Below are 21,478 nucleotides of genomic sequence, written 5' to 3'. Positions count from 1 at the left end.
CCTATCTCCCACTGCTGACTTCGCTTGAATGTCTCTGTTCCCCAGGGCCTGTTTAATCGTATTATATAGGTCCGAGTATGTCTTCGGGAATTCTGCTACGATGGGTGAGATCTTATACTTTTTAGCTGGTGGTGGTGGGCGTGTTGGCGCACCTGTTGCGGGCATTGAAGACTGCGCAGTTGCAACGAACCTGCTTTCGGTAGGGAGGTGGGTGTGGGTTGTTCCTGGATGCGATGCGCGGCGATCCGTTCTTGTGGCCATTTCGAAGGGCGGCTCGTCGCCCTGCTTGTTTGGTTGCTCGTCATCGAGTGGTAGGCTAATGTTTGCCTCTGGGACCGTGTCGTCGACTGTCGGCATGTCCAAGTGTGGCAGTGGAAATACGTCTCCACAACAGCCTGGTCAATAGGGATAGCGGATTCAGCTTAGTGCTGCGTGGGATTCCGCAATCGAGAAGACACGTCAGGAACGTTTCGTTCTGAAGGTGGCGGCGTCCGCGGACAGAATGGACAGCGACCAGGACTCCACGCCCGCACCAGAGCCGCGCCGTGATCACCCACCACCGGCCGCGCCGCTCTGCACCCGTTTCCGGAGGCTCGTGATTGGCCCACCTGCAGAAGAGGACAGCGGCCAAGTAACTAAATAGATATGTGCAACACAGAGTCGTGTGAAGTTAGCACCCCTTTTTCGAGAAATATACATTTTTTCAGAGTTCTTGATAGATATGGCATAGTTCTAGAGTTCTTTGTACAAAATTTCAATAGTTCTGCAGAATTTAGCGAAGAAAACAACAATATTCGAAAAAATTTTCGTATCGAAAACGTTCTTTGGCAATTTCCGCAAAATGTAAATAAGTACAAGAGTTCTGAGCACAGTTCTGAACAGAGCTCCAAGAGTTCTTTCGAAAATCCAAGTAACGTTTTTTTGTGCAGCTAATAGTTTACGAGATAATTGCATTTTAATGAGAAAATCTTTTCACTTACTGTGAAGTTGGCACCCTTTTTTTCAGAAAGATATATTTTTTTCAGAGTTCTTGATAGATATGGCATAGTTCTAGAGTTCTTTGTACAAAATTTCAATAGTTCTGCAGAATTTAGCGACGAAAACAATAATACTCGAAAAAATTTTCGTATCGAAAAAAATCTTTGGCAATTTCCGCAAAATGTAAATAAGTACAAGAGTTCAGAACACAGTTCTGAACAGAGCTCCAAGAGTTCTTTCGAAAATCCAAGTAACATTTTTTTGTGCAGCTAATAGTTTACGAGATAATTGCATTTTAATGAGAAAATCTTTTCATTTACTGTGAAGTTGGCACCATTTTTTTCACAAATGTATACTTTTTTCAGATTTCTTGATAGATATGCCATAGTTATAGAGTTCTTTGTACAAAATTTCAATAGTTCTGCAAAATTTAGCGACGAAAACAATATTCGAAAAAATGTTCGAATCGAAGACATTCTTCGTCAATTTTCGCAAATTGTAAATAAGTACAACAGTTCTGAGCACAGTTCTGAACAGAACACCAAGAGTTCTATCGAAAACCCTATTAACATTTTTTTGTGCAGCTAATAGTTTACGAGATAATTGCAATTTAAGGAGAAAATCTTTTCACTTACTGTGAAGTTGGCACCCTTTTTTTCAGAAATGTATACTTTTTTCAGATTTCTTGATAGATATGCCTTAGTTCTAGAGTTCTTTGTACAAAATTTCAATAGTTCTGCAAAATTTAGCGACGTAAACAATATTCGAAAAAATTTTCGTATCGAAAACATTCTTCGTCTATTTTCGCAAATTGTAAATAAGTACAACAGTTCCGAGCACAGTTCTGAACAGAACTCCAAGAGTTCTATCGAAAACCCAATTAACATTTTTTTGTGCAGCTAATAGTTTACGAAATAATTGCAATTTAAGGTGAAAATATTTTCATTTACTGTGAAGTTGGCACCCTTTTCTTCAGAAATGTATTTTTCTTTTACAGTTCTTGACAGGTATGCCATAGTTCTAGAGTTCTTTGTACAAAATTTCAATAGTTCTGCAGAATTTAGGGAAGAAAACAACAATACTCGAAAAAAATTTTCTATCGAAATCATTTTTTGTCAATTTTCGCAAAAATTAAACTGGTACAGCAGTTCTGAGGACAGTTCTGAACAGAACCGCAAGAGCTCTATCGAAAATCCTAATAACATTTTTCTATGGCGATAATGGTTTGTGATAAATTGATTTAATGTGGGACACACTTTCTCTACAGAAAATATAAATATATTCGTACAACAGTTCTGATGACAGTTCTGGACACCACGTGAAGAGTTCTATCGAAATTCCTAGCAGAATTTTTTAGTGCAGGTAATAGTTTAAGAGGTAATCGCAACTTAATTAAGAACCCCATAAGAGCTCCTACTGTGAAGCTGGCACCCTTTTTTTCAGAAATATATATTTTTTTTCAGAGTTCTTGATAGATAAGTCATAGTTATAGAGTTCTCGGTACAAAATTTCAATAGTTATGCAGAATTTAGCGAAGAAAACAACATTGTATAACAAAGCTGATTCAGGAACCCTTTCCTTTTGATACAATTCTTCCTGTTGCCACAATAAATCACTTGTGCATAGATTCCAACTGTACTGATCATTACAAAAATACAACCATTGACCAGCGGCGTACATTTCTTGCAGCGTTGTACAAAGCATTCGGCTTATCCGCTGTGAAAATACCACACTTAACGCTATTTTAAAATTTACTGTGGATGGCTTCCGTTTATCTACAATGTCAGCATCTATCGAATTATCTTCATGCAAACGTGATGCCTGGATCACTCACTTCCCCTTTTAGGTACGGAGGAAACTAGAGTTCAGTCTTGTGGAAGTCAAAAAAGGAAATGTGGGCAGCCCTTCTTTTACTGATAGCAAACACTAGAGAAATCTCCACACTTGTTTTTCTTCATCATGCCAACAGAAGAAAAACTCTCCCTTCATAGCTCTATTATCATTCCAGTACTAGTAAACCAGTTGTCCGCTTTCACATTTCGACCTGACTGATATATAGGTTTACACAGTCACAGAACAACATCAAATTGTTTATTGCTCAGTTGGTAAATCCTTCTGGTTGCAACACAGCGTATATTTCCAAATTTTACAGGTAAAATACTTAAGAATCCACACTTAAGAATCCATACTCGTTTGTTTTGATTGATACATATTGTCGAAAACTGTACCTTCCACAGAATACTTCCAGCTTCTTGCCTACTGTAACATATTCTCCGAGGTTTAAGATTTGTGGTAGTTGCGTACAAACACAGTAAATATTTCCCGAATAGCTGTTAGCTTGTCTAATTGTGTCCTTTCATCACGAATAGCGCGACTGTAAAATCTAAGGCTCTCCAGAATAAATTTGAAACGTTTTATGTTCGTTTGCGAGGTGAAATTTTTCAATGCCATCACCATCCGTTCCACACAGATCTTCCAGGCTTTATCTGTTACTTTTGTTAACAACAATTAAAAACAAGAGACTGATGAAGGCTTTCAATTCAATATCATCTATTGATTTTACCCCTCTCTCACGCTGAAATGAGGCTTTGATGCTCTCTAAATTCTGATTGGAATACAAAACTACAATAGACAAAAATCGTTATCTATGAGGTAATTACAGCATCACAAATGCTGCTTTGGCTGCACCTATTGGTACAGGTAAATTTCGAATAATATTATGCTCTTCGAACAATATGCTTCGAATTTCTTCAACATTATCTAGTACTTCCCACTTAAAATAATAAAATTCCTATAAAATAATGCAACCAGGCGCAGTGTATTAATCTGATATTTGACGTTCAGACAGCGGACACTGACTATTAAACAGTTCAAACAGAATTTAAGTGCAGTTTACATTCTGGATTAGCTTTGTACTACTTACTACGTTGATAAACAAGTAAACTAATCGCTGAAATGAAATACGAAAGGGCACAGTGGATAAAAACGAGCAATCGGCTCATATCTCATCAAGAGAGCATTAGCGTCGATACTGAATCATACATACAACAATGAAAGGCACGCATGAAGTGTATATTTTTAGAATCAGGAAGAACCAGATGAATTTTATGACGTAAAACAGTAATTGTTTTGAACTCTCATGACATCCAGGACCCACTAACAGCTAAAAATATGCCCAGGACCCTCATGGATTAAAGTTATATTGCAACATCACCAGCCACTAGGATACATAAAAACATGTGCTGTTTGTAACGAATAAATTTGAAATTGATGTCGTTAATATTGTTGCAAACATTTGTTCTAGTTAGAAAGGAAGTGTGGAAGTTTGATGAGTTACACTACAGCGAGAGTTAAAAGTCTTTACGATGTATAGAAATGTAAGTATATTTACTGAATATATCGTACAAACGAACTAAGTAGTATGTTTAAATCCTAATTCAATACATGACTGATAGAGGTGTTATAATGTTGAGGGGATACAGTATTAAAGTTAATAAGAAGTTCGAAATTTGTAAATAAGAACTTCGTTTATTTGGTCCTCAATAATCCGGATTTCCGGTTTATCCGGATTCATATTTTGTGTCCCTTGGTATTTTTCTCTTTTTTTTCTTATAACACAAAGATGTGTAGTCGGTGAGGTACACAGGCTGCTTATCACCAGGCCGGTAATTTAGTCTAGTACTGAGTGATAAGGAACTTGGAGTGTGTGAATGACATTGTTTCTCAAGTATTGTACATTAATATAACGGTGTATTGATGCCCATCAAGTAAGTTGCATAATAACCACGCCAACAGCACTCCACCACAGCTCATTGTACCTCTGGTGCGATTCTCGACAGGTGTGACACCATCTGGTTAGTGGCGCGTGTGAATGTATCTGCTCTCTCAGCCATCTGTTTGTTTTGCACTGACGAGCCTTCTCTCCTTGAATCATTTAAGCGTGCACATCCCACGCTTCCACCTACAGTTACTACAGTCAGTCTTAAGAAGGTGTACTGGCATTTGTATAGTGCTGAACATTTAGACTTTTTGTATTTAGTAGAATATACATCCGGTTTTCGATTTTCGGTTTTCCAAAATAAAAGTGAGAATTTACGATCGTACTCATAGCTGTACTTCCAGCAGTACTTCATCTCCTGCGTTCCCAATTTCGTAGAAGTTGTCCTACGAAAATTGCAGAAGAAGCACTCCTGGACGAAAGGATATTGTGACGATATTCTTTGGTCACAGCCTGGGGTTAGAGACCCGGTCCGGCACACAGTTTTTATCTGCCAGTAAGTTTCACATCGGCGCACACCCACTGCAGAGTGAACACACAATCTATTTCATAATCTACTGGCACCATAAAAATGTTATGAGGGTTTTTAAAAGAACTCTTTCGGTGCTATCCAGAACTGGCAGCAAAAGGGTTGTGCCAATTTATTATAATGTAGACCAAGTGGGTCTCTCGAAAATGCTATTATCTCATTAACTGTTATCCCCACAAAAAATGTTATTACAGTTGTCGGTAGAACTCTTAGGGTCGTATTAAGAAATGCCGTCAGATCTTTTGTACGAATTTATTACTTTTACCTGACAAAAGTGAGTCCCACATTAATTATCTCATATAATGTCATCGTCACAAATAATGTTATTATAGTTTTTGGTAGAACTCTGTAGGTGATATTCAGAACTGTCATCAGAACTATTCTACGAATTTTGCTATATTAGATAAAGTGAGTATCAGATTAAAACAATTATTGTATAAACTATTATCGCCACAAAAATGTTCTTATCATTTTCATTGCAACTCTTCCGGTGCTATCCAGAACTGCCAACAGAACTGTTATACAAATTTATTTTTTCCAAACTGACAAATAATTTTTTACCATACCAAAATTTTGCCGTGTTATTGTTTTCTTCCCGAAATTCTGTAGAACTATTCGTGTTTTGAGCAGGGAAATCTAGAACTATTGCATATATATCAAGAACTGTGAAAAAAATTTATATTTATCGTAAAAGGGGTTCAAACTTCACGGGAAATGCTCATAAGCATTCCTTAATAATGGCAGTTACTACGTAAACAATTACCTGCACAGAATATGTCACTAGTTTTTTCGATAGAACTCTTACAATGCTATCCAGAGCTGGCATGAGAGCATACGAACAGACATAATTTTTTTTTTGAGTAAGAGTGCCCCACAATTAATCAATTACCATACAAACTATTACAACCACAAAAATGTTATTATGATTATAGATAGAAGTCTTGACGTGTTAACCAGAACTGTTCATCAAAACTGTTGAACGAATTTACTTTTTCTGTGGAGAAAGTGGGTCTAACATCAAAACAGTTACCGTAGAAACTATCATCGCCACAAAAAGATGTTATTAGGATTTTCGATAGAGCTCTGGGTGTTCTGTTCAGAACTGTTGTACGAATTTACTTTTTGCGAAAATTGACAAAGAATGTATTCGATACGAAAAATTTTTCGAGTATTGTTGTTTTTTTCGCTAAATTATGCAGGACTATTCAAATTTTGTACAAATAACTCTAGAACTATGACATTTCTATCAAGAACTCTGAAAATATATATATATTTCTGAAGAAAAGGATTCCAACTTCATAGTAAATGAAGAGGTTCCCTAATTAAATTGCAATTATATCGTAACGTGTTAGCTGCACAAAAAATTGTAATTAGGATATTCTATAGAACTATTGGGGTTCTGTTCAGAACTGCCCTCAGAACTGTTGTCCGAATTTACTTTTTGCGAAAATTAATAACGGATGTTTGCTATACGAAATTTTTTTCGAGTATTGTTGTTTTCTTCGTTAAATTCTGCAGAACTATTGAAATTTTGTACAAAGAACTCTAGAACTATGCCATATCTATCAAGAACTCTGAAAATAATATACATTTCTGAAAAAAAGGGTGCCAACTTCACAGTAAGTGAAAAGATTTTCTCCTTAAATTGCAATTATCTCGTAAACTATTAGCTGCACAAAAAAATGTTACTTGGGTTTTCGATAGAACTCTTGGAGTTCTGTTCAGAACTGTGCTCAGAACTGTTGTACTTATTTACAATTTGCGAAAATTGACGAAGAATGTTTTCGATACGAAAATTTTTTCGAATATTGTTTTCGTCGCTAAATTCTGCAGAACTATTGAAATTTTGTACAAAGAACTCTAGAACTATGGCATATCTATCAAGAAATCTGAAAAAAGTATACATTTCTGAAAAAAAGGGTGCCAGCTTCACAGTAGGAGCTCTTATGGAATTCTTAATTAAGTTGCAATTACCTCTTAAACTATTACCTGCACAAAAAAATTTCACTAGGATTTCCGATAGAACTCTTCACGTGGTGTCCAGAACTGTCATCAGAACTGTTGTACGAATATATTTATATTTTCCGTAACGAAAGTGTGTCCCATATTAAATCAATTTATCTCAAACCATTATCGCCATAGAAAAATGTTGTTGGGATTTTCGATAAAGCTCTTGAGGTTCTGTTCAGAACTGTCCTCAGAACTGTTGTACAAGCTTAATTTTTACGAAAATTGACAAAAAATGTTTTCGATACGAAAATTTTTTCGAATTTTGTTGTTTTCTTCGCTAAATTCTGCAGAACTATTGAAATTTTGTACAAAGAACTCTAGAACTATTCCATATCTATCAAGAACTCTGAAAAAAATATATATTTCTAAAAAAAAGGGTGCCAACTTCACAGTAAGTGAAAAGATTTTCTCATTAAAATGCAGTTATCTCGTAAACTATTAGCTGCACAAAAAAATGTTACTGGGATTTTCGAAAGAACTCTTGGAGCTCTATTCAGAACTGTGCTCAGAACTCTTGTACTTATTTACATTTTGCGGAAATTGCCAAAGAACGTTTTCGATACGAAATTTTTTTCGAATATTGTTGTTTTCTTCGCTAAATTCTGCAGAACTATTGAAATTTTGTACAAAGAACTCTAGAACTATGCCATATCTATCAAGAACTCTGAAAAAAATGTATATTTCTCGAAAAAGGGGTGCTAACTTCACACGACTGCAACACAGTTCGACTCGCAAGACAGAGGAAGCTCTAGGGAATCCCACACACACTCCACCCCGTCGGATCAGTTTTTAGGCATTATGGTCCAAACCATGAACCTCGTCATGGAAACGATGAAGGAATTCAGGGAGGCCCAGAAGCAGAACACTCAGATCCTCGTTGCCCTTCAGGCAACAGTCCAGCAGTCGCTCCCCTCTGCGACTCCCTCAGTAGGCACAAAACCCCATCATGGATAAACGACCAAATATCCAAGGCCTGGCAATGTGCGTCTTTAACGCAGATGGCATTGTCAATCAAGAGGTCGAGTTCAAAGAACTCATGAAGGAGTTCTCCATCGACATATGCATGATGGGTGAATCCCACCTAAAACCGGGAGTAAAAGCGACAGTTCCCAACTACTACATTAGGTACCATAAAGACAGGCCAACCCAACTCGGAGGAGTGGTCATATACATAAAAAAGAGGGATCCCACACCACCAGGTATTCATACCAGCTACCAATAAAATCGAAGCAGTGGCGGTGGAAGTAACCACCGCCACCGGACCCCTAACAATCGTTGCAATCTATTGACCCCCACAAGACGAGATAGACGAGGGATACATAGCTGCTCTAGGGCAAATTGAAGGCAAACTCATAATAGGGGGTGACTTCAATGCCAAACACCCCGATTGGAACTCTAGAGTAACCTCCAGAGCAGGCGCCAAACTGCAACAACTAGCGCGCAACCACCACTTCGAAACATGGGGTCCGGTCGAACTCAAACATTTTCCAAAAAATGGAGGTAGGCCCGACGTGTTAGACATAGCCCTCACTAGGAGGATCGCGGGGTTTGTGGCCACAAGGACAATCAACAGAATGTCCTCCGACCACAACCCAGTGATTCTGGAGGTCGATGTGGGAGAATTGGTAGCACTCCGGCGGTACCAGACGTCTTACAAACGTACAGACTGGGAGCGATGCCGAGAAACTGTCGCCTCTGATATCGCTCGCACTCCGCCACCTGCTGCCGAAACAGCAGAACAAGGGCTACAAGCCCTTACAGGTACCGTCTTGCAGGCAGCGGAAGATGCGACTCCCCCACAAAGGGACGGCTCGCCCCCAGAAGTACAACTTCCGGAACATTTGCTAGCTCAAATCTGACACATGAACAGAGAGGCAAAAGAGTGGAAGATCACCATAAATCAGGCCACCAGGAGGCTGCTCAATCGTCTATAGAGAGAGCTGAAGGTAGCGCTCAATGAGCGCAGAACCCTGCAATGGCAATACCGCCTCACAGCACTGAAAGTAGACGATCACACACTATGGCAAGCAACCATGCAATTCACAAAAAGACGCGTTAGCATCCTAACTGCGTGGCGAGTGGGGCATGGCCTACAGCCATGCTTAAAAGGCCAACGCCAACGCCGACACCTTTGAGAAGCAGTTTCAAGCGGCAGAACCCCAGGATGACGATCATTAAGAGGTGGTCCGTCGTCAACTGGCTGTCTTCCTCAATGCTGAGGAGGACCCAGAGGACGAACCACCACTTTTCGCCGCCGAAGACACGGCAAAAGTAGTTAGGTCCTTCCCAACAATAAAAAAAAGCGCCAGGACACGACAGTGTCACCAAACAGCTAATTAAAAACCTCCCGCCCTCGGCTATCGAACACCTCGCGAACGTCTTCAACGAGATTTCTTGCGCCCGCGAGTTCCCAGCATGCTGGAAACACGCGGAAGTGGTCGCGATACACAAACCAGGAAAGCCCCTTTATTCCCGCAGCACTACAGGCCGATTAGCCTCTTGCCAACTCTCAGCAAGATCTATGAACGCTTTCTGCTTATTCCCACACGAGACAACATCACCATCGAGCGACTTCTGCCGGATTTCCAATTCGGATTCCGACAGAAGCACTCCGCCCCACAACAGATCACGAGACTGGTAGAAGCAGTCACAGAGGGCTTCAACCACAGAGGCTACTGGGGGATAGTGCTACTCGATGTTGTCAAAGCCTTCGGCTCAGTATGGCATAAAGGGCTATTTTACAAGTTATACACACAGGGGTTCCCCGGGAGCAAGTCAAGTAAATCCAAAGCTATCTCACGAATAGAAATTTCTCTGTCAAAGTATAAACAGCCACCTCCACAAAAAGGCGTATTCGTGCTGGGGTGCCACAGGGATCGGTCCTGGGGCCCGTTTTGTACAGTCTGTACACTGCATACACTCCCACGGCCCCCCTGGTGCATTCCACACAGTATGCTGACGACACAGCCTTTTACACTCGTAATGTGAATAAGGACCTGGTCATTTGTAGGCTACGGAGGGTTTTAGATAACACAGAAACCTGGGCCTGTCACTGGGGCATCACAGTCAATCCTGAAAAAACACAGTCTATCCTTATCACCCCGAGGCTCAGGAGATGTGGACCCCCAACACCCCCACCCCCTCACCTGCACCTACATGGATCCCGACTCCCCTGGCGAAGGTCCGCCAGGTATCTCGGCATAACCTTGGACTCTCGTCTTACGTGGAAACCCCATACAGACGAGGTCCACAGGAAGGTCTGTGCCAGAATGTCCATCCTATACCCAGTCCTCAACATAACCAGCACCCTTCCTTGCTCTGTAGGAGTGAATGTATATCAGGCCCTTATATGGCCAGTAATGGAATATGCGTGCCCTGTCTGGGGATACGCGGCGAAGCAGCACCTGGACAAACTCCAGAGGCTTCAGAACAGCGCCCTCAGGAGAGCACTGCATCTACCCCTGGGATTCCCCACAGACGATCTGCACGCCGCAACTGAAATACCCCTCCTGAAAGAGCGTTTCCAAGAACTGGCAAGGGCCTTCTTACGAGAGCTCTTCCAGATTAGGAAATGACCTCATCCGCTCCCCAGGTCGGTACGACATGTCCCGCGAGAGGCACAAACACCCAATGACGATCTTCGACGACTAAGTCGAAGAGAAAATCCCTATATCCAGTCCCTAATCTTGTTCCCTCCCCCATAATATCAATCATCTCGCCAACCTCAGCCAAGTACCAGACACACACAGAACATTCATCACATTACTCAAACACCCGAAAATCACAGAAAATAATTACACACACACAAGTAAACACGTGGAGTATAAGCCAAATGGCTACAAACTCCCCAACACACTTCCCCAAAGAGGGGAAAGTAACAGGTGGTAGTGAGTGAGAGCTCAACTCGCTGGGGTCACCTCGTTATCGTCGCTCATCTATTTCAATAGCCGAACGAAAATGGCAGGACGTAGAAGGGAGGAAGAGGCAAGATTGCTGCCGCCGTCGAGCTCCTGCTAAAGGCAGTCCGGAGCGACGGTCGCGGCAACAAGAAGAGGAAGTGGAAGCCCGTGGCACAATTACAGTGCTATAAGTGTCAGAAGATGGGACACACAGCCAGGACCTGCAACTACGCGGTTGCGTGCGTGAAGTACGGGAAACCGCACGATACACGCAACTGCGACAAACCAAGGGGCATCGTGGCCGCGTGCGTGAATTGTGGCGGCGCGCACGGCGCAAATTCGCGCAGCTGCGGCTACCTGAAATCAAGGAACCGGCAGAAAGGGGTCACCACACACGAAGAGGTGACCCAAGAAAACGAGGTGGTCGCCCCGCCCTCCTATTCGAGCAGGGAAAGCGGGCCGCGCCGCCGTGAAGACGACGACGGATGTTCCGCGAAACGTTGAGGAAAGCCACCGATGACGCCGTTGCCGCGTTCAAGTGCACCATGCCGGAGGAGAGGGTGGCCCTGAGGGAGGAACTGGAAGAGATGCGTCGCGAGGTGACACAACTGAGGGTAACCCTGTACCTCGCATCTCGCACCTGAAGAGGCGCCGACCCCCACCAGTACGGGGGTTGGTGCGGGAACGTAACGACCGTCTCCCTGGCCGACGCGGAAACGCAGTTTGCAAGGGAGGTGGTCATGGAGTGGGGGGCACCCGCCGACTGCAAGAAGAGGGCCCCCTTGGAAACGGGCGACCCTTCTGAATCTGCAGATACGCAGACGGGGCAAGAGACGCCCATGGAGGCCGACGGAGAGGAAGACAAGCCGTATTTCTGTGCCTGCCCCTCCCCAACAAGAACTGTGCGAGGGAGGTACTCACCAAGATCGCAGACTCCCTACGAGATGGCAGCTATCCCCATCATGGAAATCCATTGCCTTTCACAGTAACCGAAATCCCTCCCCTCCCATAAAAACCCTAGTCATTGCACTGGGGCTGTGAACCCCTAAACCAGAAGATTAAAGGGAGGAACTCGTCCGGTGTGTGGATCTGGAGCTAATCAAGTGCTACCCGATCTTCACCGACACGGACTGGAGGTACATGACGAAGCAAGCCATCCTGTACATCAAACGGAACTCGCCGCCAGTTTACCATTTCCATCTGACCAAAATAATATTTGGACAGCCAGGAAACAAGAAGAAGAAGAAGTCGCCAGAGACATCTGGCAGATAATTCTTTTGTTCCAGATAACCCAGAGCCCATCCAGAACCAGAGGCAAAACAGTTCAACCAGTCAGGAATACGGGAGGAACAGCTTCCTACAGCTTATATTCCTATGACTCGGGCCAAGGCTAAGTCCCGTCATTTTTGCGTCGGCGTCGTCGTCAGCGTCAGCATCCCGACATCTCGCCTGAGGACGATGGGTACGAAACTCATCGAAACGTTGCGACAAGACGACGCCACCACTCGGCTGATCACCCGAGATTTCATCATGACAACATCATTGTGTGCGAACATTCTACATCTATTTTCAACATTTCGCGGCCCTGTCAGCAACTGTATAAATATTAATTTTAAATTAACAACAGCCTCAGTTGCAATGTTTACCTAGATTTACCTAGGTTTCAGTTGTGATAACCCAACCTTCTTCAGGATAAAAGGAACTACGATTTGTCCATAATGGACAACGTCAAAAACTAAAAACTATGATATAGTAATACATCGTCATATTGCAATAACTTCTCTGGGAAACAGCCCCGGCCCCACTTCGCGACCGCAGTACGGCAGCAACGGATGTTGTACAGGAACTGGCTATAGTCTCGAGAGTGCATGCGCGATAGTGTGTCATCGTACTTGTTAACACTGGTACCAACATGTACTCCTAAACTTAAAATTTTATGAATAACCAAGTGCGGCTAACGAAATTGAAGTATACGTTATACTGTAAGGAACAAAGATATATTGACTGTCGTAACATTTGTAATAATTTGTTGGACGTCAAAAGTGAAGGGAGCAGTGCGTTTAATGTTTTAAGCCAACCTAGCATATTCGGGCTAATCATCGAACTTGACCGCATGAGGATAACTACGGGTTTGAAATACCAGATAATCCCAGCTATTCAGCAAACGGGAGTGCTAAAAACATGTTGGCAAGGGAATAATGATTACTCCCTAAAATTATGGCGGATGGATTAACGGTTGAATACCTTCAAAGAAGTGTTTGTTTCGCAGCTGCAGCTGGTCGTTAAGAAGGTTATTTTTGTCATTTAGTAAGTGTTTAAAAATTTGCATTTCTTCCAAAATATCCAAGCTCGCACCCCTCACTTCGCAATGCAAGAGCTGAGTATTATCCGCAGGGTTTGGTGTGTGAGCCGTTTGCACTAAGTGTTCAGCGAATGTCGAACCACACGTGCCATCTCCACCTTTAGTAGCGATTTGTTCCTTGTATCTTGTTAGTAAGTCTCTTACTGTTTGGCCGATGTAAAATTTCGGGCAATTGCCACATGTAATCTTGTAAACTCCGGATAATGACAATTTATCTTTAGGCTTTCTAAAAGTGTGAATCAGTTTCTTTGCAGGCTATTATTATAAAAAATTGTCTTGAACCCCTGGTTCTTTAAAAGACGCCCTATTTTATATGAAACTTTACCTGTGAATGGAATAGGTATTATGGCAGATGGACTAATTTCCGGCATGGTACCTAACGTGGAACTTGTCGTTGTTGTTGTGGTCTTCAGTCTTGAGACTGGTTTGATGCAGCTCTCCATGCTAACCTATCCTGTGCAAGTTTCTACACCTCCCAGTACCTACTGCAACCTACATCCTTCTGAATCTGCTTGGTGTATTCATCTCTTGGTCTCCCTCTACGATTTTTACCCTCCACGCTGCCCTCCAATACTAAATTGGTGATCCCTTGATGCCTCAGAACATGTCCTACCAACCGATCCCTTCTTCTAGCCAAGTTATGCCACAACCTCCTCTTCTCCCCAACCCTGTTCAATACCTCCTCATTAGTTATGTGATCTACCCATCTAATCTTCAGCATTCTTTTGTAGCACCACATTTCGAAAGCTTCTATTCTCTTCCTGTCCAAATTATTTATCGTCCATGTTTCACTTCCATACATGGCTACACTCCATACAAATACTTTCGGAAACGACTTCCTGACACTTAAATCTATACTCGATGTTAACAAATTTCTCTTCTTCAGAAACGCTTTCCTTCCCATTGCCAGTCTACATTTTATATCTTCTCTACTTCGACCATCATCAGTTATTTTGCTCCCATAATAGCAAAACTCCTTTACTAATTTAAGTGTCTCATATCCTAATCTAATTCCCTCAGCATCACCCGACTTAATTCGACTACATTCCATTATCTTCGTTTCGCTTTTGTTGATGTTCATCTTATATCCTCCTTTCAAGACAATGTCCATTCCGTTCAACTGCTCTTCCAAGTCCTTTGCTGTCTCTGACAGTATTATAATGTCATCGGCGAACCTCAAAGTTTTTATTTCTTCTCCATGGATTTTAATACCTACTCCGAATTTTTCTTTTGTTTCCTTTACTGCTTGCTCAATATACAGATTGAATAACATTGGGGAGAGGCTACAACCCTGTCTCACTCCCTTCCCAACCCCTGCTTCCCTTTCATGTCCCTCGACTCTTATAACTGCCATCTGGTTCCAGTACAATTTGTAAATAGCCTTTCGTTCCCTGTATTTTACCCCTGCCACCTTTAGAATTTGGAAGAGAGTATTCCAGTCAACATTGTCAAAAGCTTTCTCTAAGTCTACAAATGCTAGAAACGTAGGATTGCTTTTCCTTAATCTTTCTTCTAAGATAAGTAGTAAGGTCAGTATTGCCTCACGTGTTCCAATATTTCTACGGAATGCAAACTGATCTTCCCCGAGGTCCGCTTCTACCAGTTTTTCCATTCGTCTGTACAGAATTCGCGTTAGTATATTGCAGCTGTGACTTATTAAACTGATAGTTCGGTAACTTTCACATCTGTCAACACCTGCTTTCTTTGGGATTGGAATTATTATATTCTTCTTGAAGTCTGAGGGTATTTCGACTGTCTCATACATCTTCCTCACCAGATGGTAGAGTTTTGTCAGGACTGGCTCTCCCAAGGCCGTCAGTAGTTCTAATGGAATGTTGTCTACTCCCGGGGCCTTGTTTCGGCTGAGGTCTTTCAGAGCTCTGTCAAACTCTTCACGCAGTATCACATCTCCCATTTCATCTTCATTTACATTCTCTTCCATTTCTATAATATTGTCCTCAAGTACATCGCCCTTGTACAGACCCTCTATATACTCCTTCCATCTTTCTGCTTTCCCTTCTTTGGTTAGAACTGGGTTTCCATCTGAGCTCTTGATATTCATACAAGTCGTTCTCTTTTCTTCAAAGGTCTCCTTAATTTTCCTGTAGACAGTATCTATCTTACCCCTAGTGCGATAAGCCTCTACATCCTTACATTTGTCCTCTAGCCATCCCTGCTTAGCCATTTTGCACTTCCTGTCGACCTCATTTTTGAGACGTTTGTATTCCTTTTTGCCTGCTTCATTTACAGCATTTTTATATTTTCTCCTTTCATCAATTAAATTCAATATTTCTTCTGTTACCCAAGGATTTCTACTAGCCCTCGTCTTTTTAACTATTTGATCCTCTGCTGCCTTCACTACTTCATCCCTCAGAGCTACCCATTCTGCTTCTACTGTACTTCTTTCCCCCACTGCTGTCAATTGTTCCCTTATGCTCTCCCTGAAACTCTGTAAACCCTCTGGTTTAGTCAGCTTATCCAGGTCCCATCTCCTTAAATTCCCACCTTTTTGCAGTTTCTTCAATTTTAATCTGCAGTTCATAACTAATAGATTGTGGTCAGAGTCCACATGTGCCCCTGGAAATGTCTTACAATTTAAAACCTGGTTCCCAAATCTCTGTCTTACCATTATATAATCTATCTGATACCTTTTAGTATCTCCGGGAATCTTCCATGTATACAACCTTCTTTTACGATTCTTGAACCAAGTGTTAGCTATGATTAAGTTATGCTCTGTGCAAAATTCAACCAGACGGCTTCCTCTTTCATTCTTACCCCCAATCCATATTCACCTACTATGTTTCCTTCCCTCCCTTTTCGTACCCTCGAATTCCAGTCACCCATGACTATTAAATTTTCGTCTCCCTTCACTATCTGAATAATTTCTTTTATCTCATCATACATTTCATCAATTTCTTCGTCATCTGCAGAGCTAGTAGGCATATAAACTTGTACTACTGTAGTAGGCGTGGGCTTCGTATCTATCTTGGCCACAATAATACGTTCACTATGCTGTTTGTAGTAGCTTACCCGCACGCCTATTTTTTTATTCATTGTTAAACCTACTCCTGCATTACCTCTATTTGATTTTGTATTTATAACCCTGTATTCACCTGACCAAAAGTCTTGTTCCTCCTGCCACCGAACTTCGCTAATTCCCACTATATCTAAATTTAACCTATCCATTTCCCTTTTTAAATTATCTAACCTACCTGCTCGATTAAGGGATCTGACATTCCACGCTCCGATCCGTAGAACGCCAGTTTTCTTTCTCCTGATAACAACGTCATCTTGAGTAGTCCCCGCCCGGAGATCCGAATGGGGGACTATTTTACCTGCGGGATATTTTACCCAAGAGGATGATGCCATCATCATTTAACCATACAGTAAAGCTGCATGCCCTCGGGAAAAATTACGGCTGTAGTTTCCCCTTGCTTTCAGCCGTTCGCAGTACCAGCACAGCAAGGCCGTTTTGGTTAGTGTTACAGGCCAGATCAGTCAATCATCCAGACTGTTGCCCCTGCAACTACTGAAAAGGCTGCTGCCTCTCTTCAGGAACCACACGTTTGTCTGGCCTCTCAACAGATACCCCTACGTTGTGGTTGCACCTACGGTACGGCTATCTGTATCGCTGAGGCACGCAAGCCTCCCCACCAACGGCAAGGTGCATGGTTCATGGGGGGGGGGGGGGGGGGGGGGGAACTTGTCGTAGTTCTATTATTATTTACTTTCTTGTTATAGAGCCGTCTCACCATTCCAGGCTCGTGACCGTTATTTCGGGCTATTGTTTCAAGGGTTACCAGTTCGTGTTCCAAGGCTTCTGCTGATGGGGGAATGGATACCGCTCTATGTATACTAGAATGAAAAAATGCCATTTTATGCGCCAGCGGGTGTGCAGAATCAGCGGGTATGACATTGTCAGAAAACGTACGCTACCTGAAGTTGTCATATTCTGTGTGGTGATCTACTATAGATAACGTAAGATCTAAGTAGTTCAACGTCCTACTGGGTGACTCATTTTCAAGAGTAAAAATAATTTTCTCGTGGAGATCGTTAAACAGTAGAAGTATCTGATCTATGTCTTTTTGGGACCCGTCAATTAACAAGAGAACATCATCCACGTATCTTGCATAGAACTTTATTTTCTCCGCTATCTCTATATTACAACAAAAAATTGAGATTCTATCGCATTCATGAATATACCGGAAACAATCGCTGCTAACGAGTTACCCATTGCTAACCCGTACGGTTGTGAGTATATTTTGTCAGTAAATCTAGGTAAACATTGCAACTGAGGCTGCTGTTAATTTAAAATTAATTCTACATCTACGTCTAAACACATCCTCCGCAAGCCAGTGTTCAGTGGATTGTGGAGGGTCCATCATCACAATATTATCGATTTACGGTCTGATGCCACTCCGAGGAAAAAATTACTGTCCTTGATGTTAGTCTTATGATCGCTGTGTCGGATATACGATAGTGATGGCAAAATAGTGTCGTAGTCCTTGTTGAATGCATTTTCTCTACATTTACCCAATAGAATTTCGAGCGAAGCATATAGTCTTTTGCTAGAGATTGCCATTTAAGTTTTCCGAGCATACCTGTTGCTTTTGAATGGGGTATACTGGCCTGATATGATCCTAGCAGCTTCATGGAGCTTCCGACATTACCCACTGGCTCAGTTATATTGGTGCAGCTGCTTTGCGCGTCAGTCACAACAATTCAGTCAAATAACACGATTGTATCAGTAGTGTCAATATGTGATCCATGTGTAAGGGGATTAAAGTGACGCATTGTAACTTGAACGCTATATTGCATCACTGTAGACTAAAGTGATACATACTGCTAAGACCAAAACTATTTTCAACGTTTTTGATGATTTTGATACAATATAAGAATCGTTGTCTGACTGGCGAAATGTCGTCCATTACAAAACGCACGCTGTGTGGAATTCGGGCACACAGATGCGAGTTCTGGAACTACGTACGTAGCACAATTAAAGCACAGTTTCAAGGAACGAAGTAAAGCACTTTCCATCTTATTATTTATGGATAATTGTCACCCCGCCTCTGTTTCCTGTTCTTGTAAGAGCAGTAATGATACCATTTTTAGAGAAAGAGGGTGACACTGAACTACTTTTGCAAAAATCATCCATTTTCCCTTGCTATGTAGTTTCCTTACAACATGTAGCGACGCAGTTGTAATTTGCAATGGGTGTAGTGTTGTGGTACTTAACCCTAAGGTGTTCGAAAAAAGAGTTTTTCTGCTAGCAGATTAGTTTGTTATAACTGATTTTCTGTAAAATAGCGAAGTAAGAAGTAAACTGTTTTAATTCTGTTTGCTTGGAATACTATTATAAACCCTAAAATGATCTATCATACGAGTCGGTTTTGACACGAGGTCACTAACTTTGAATCAGGCCCAAAAAGGAAGGTTTTTTTAATGCATAATCCTGACTTCTTAGTTTTCTTCTATCAAACTCTGTCCTGTACTTTCACAGAATGTGGACATTTTCAGAACCGTCTATTTATTAAAGTACAGATATTTGATGCCATGTCCCTCTTATATCTAGTGTTATGTTAAATACTGTTACATGTTGAATTGTTGTGATGAAACAAGAATAAGCAAGTATTAATAAGTTTTTATATACAAGTGTCAAAAAATTGACAATTTAAAGTTACAACATACATTTAACTATGAATCATGCGTTTACCTGAATTACCTTCAAACAGGATGGAGAAAATTGTGCCACGAAATTTTAACCCTGGATCGGTGATGCCAATAGGAACCAAAATTACTAATGTTGTGTAGGCCGACAACGCACCATTTTTAAACTACAGAAACCTGGCACCACGCGCTCCAATTGGCCGTGGGATTGCCCAGTTGCCGTTCGTCGGTTGACGGTCAGCGCTATGGTTGTCAGTTCACACATACAAACGTCCCTCGTCCCGTCACTGCCCCAACGTGATACGCACACGTGTCGAATAGGTCTTGCTGTTTGTCTCCACCTCACGTCAGAGGCATTCACACATAGGCTTCGCTTCGGAGCATACACATGTCACCTGCGATTTAGTCATACAGTAAGCATGGCGGCACAGTATTCGTTTGTAGAATAACGACATATTGATTTGGTTATGGACTAGCCGACGGTAATGTTCATGAAGCTCGACGCTTGTATGAGGAACGGTACCCAGCAAGAAGCCACCCACACCGCAAACGTTTACAGCAGTTCACCGGCGACTTGGCGAAACAGGCTCGTTAGCGGGATGTCATGGTGATGCTGGAAGACCTCGAACATCATGGGTGCTGCATTTGAAGAGACTGTTGTCGAGCGCTTCGAGGAAGCAGCTACAAGTACTCGAGCGGTTGAATACAGCATAGGGGAGGTCACTCATCGGTTAGTTTGGAAGGTTTCGAGGGATGATGGCCAGCATACAATTGGTTTCCACCCTATCCAAGAACTACATCCTGTAGCGGACTATGAACACAGGCTAGGGTTTTGCCGATGGTTTCTGCAAAGTGTTGCACAGTACACATTGATATATTGCTGGATTAATATTCAAGCTTCCATCCTCAGTGGCAGAGCAGTGTAATTGAGAAAGAGTCTTTCCATATTTGACAATATGTAGGCCACTTTTGCAGGGTTTAACTGTCAGTGCAATATGGCGATCTGTACGAAATAGTTTTTTGCCGCTGAAAGTCTCATGTGCAGAAAGAAAAAGGCGGACAGTGCTTCCACACTGCTGGCATCACTACTGTGGCGGGTAAATTTAGTAAGAGCCAATCATAATGCTCTATTCATTCACAAGACATCCCTTTGTGGCGGGACATAGGAGTCTCTACATAGCGGTGAGAACGTTTGCGTTTCGGAGATATTTGTTGAAAGCAGGACTTAACGATTTACACGATGGGTAACATGTGATGGACGGGGTGCCACGTAAGGACCCTCAGGAGGGATGCATTTCGCGTTATTCTGGGCTATTTTCGTAAGCATGTTCTGTCAGGACAAGAATTTCCATGCAGACAAGCTGAGGCATCACGAAAGCTCTTACAAAAGCGACCATTAACTATTTCTGCGACACTTTACAATTTCCGAGAGGTAAACTTTGCTCTTATTTATGTACCATGTGATGTCAGTACAACATTGAGAACGTTTTAGATACACCTGCGATGGTGAGTTGCTACATAAACATTTTGCGGTGATGCATCAGTCATGCTGGGTAGCTAAATGCATGCACGGATAGACGCAGCTCGCATGTCCCATTACGATTGCTAGGAACAATGCACCCTTTCTGTAGCGCGACCTGTGACGTCAGTATAACACTGATAACAACATACACTCCTGGAAATGGAAAAAAGAACACATTGACACCGGTGTGTCAGACCCACCATACTTGCTCCGGACACTGCGAGAGGGCTGTACAAGCAATGATCACACGCACGGCACAGCGGACACACCAGGAACCGCGGTGTTGGCCGTCGAATGGCGCTAGCTGCGCAGCATTTGTGCACCGCCGCCGTCAGTGTCAGCCAGTTTGCCGTGGCAAACGGAGCTCCATCACAGTCTTTAACACTGGTAGCATGCCGCGACAGCGTGGACGTGAACCGTATGTGCAGTTGACGGACTTTGAGCGAGGGCGTATAGTGGGCATGCGGGAGGCCGGGTGGACGTACCGCCGAATTGCTCAACACGTGGGGCGTGAGGTCTCCACAGTACATCGATGTTGTCGCCAGTGGTCGGCGGAAGGTGCACGTGCCCGTCGACCTGGGACCGGACCGCAGCGACGCACGGATGCACGCCAAGACCGTAGGATCCTACGCAGTGCCGTAGGGGACCGCACCGCCACTTCCCAGCAAATTAGGGACACTGTTGCTCCTGGGGTATCGGCGAGGACCATTCGCAACCGTCTCCATGAAGCTGG

Source organism: Schistocerca serialis, chromosome 6 (genome assembly GCF_023864345.2).
Source record: "Schistocerca serialis cubense isolate TAMUIC-IGC-003099 chromosome 6, iqSchSeri2.2, whole genome shotgun sequence".
Classification (NCBI taxonomy): Eukaryota; Metazoa; Arthropoda; class Insecta; order Orthoptera; family Acrididae; genus Schistocerca; species Schistocerca serialis.
Note: the sequence above shows the minus strand (reverse complement) of the source record.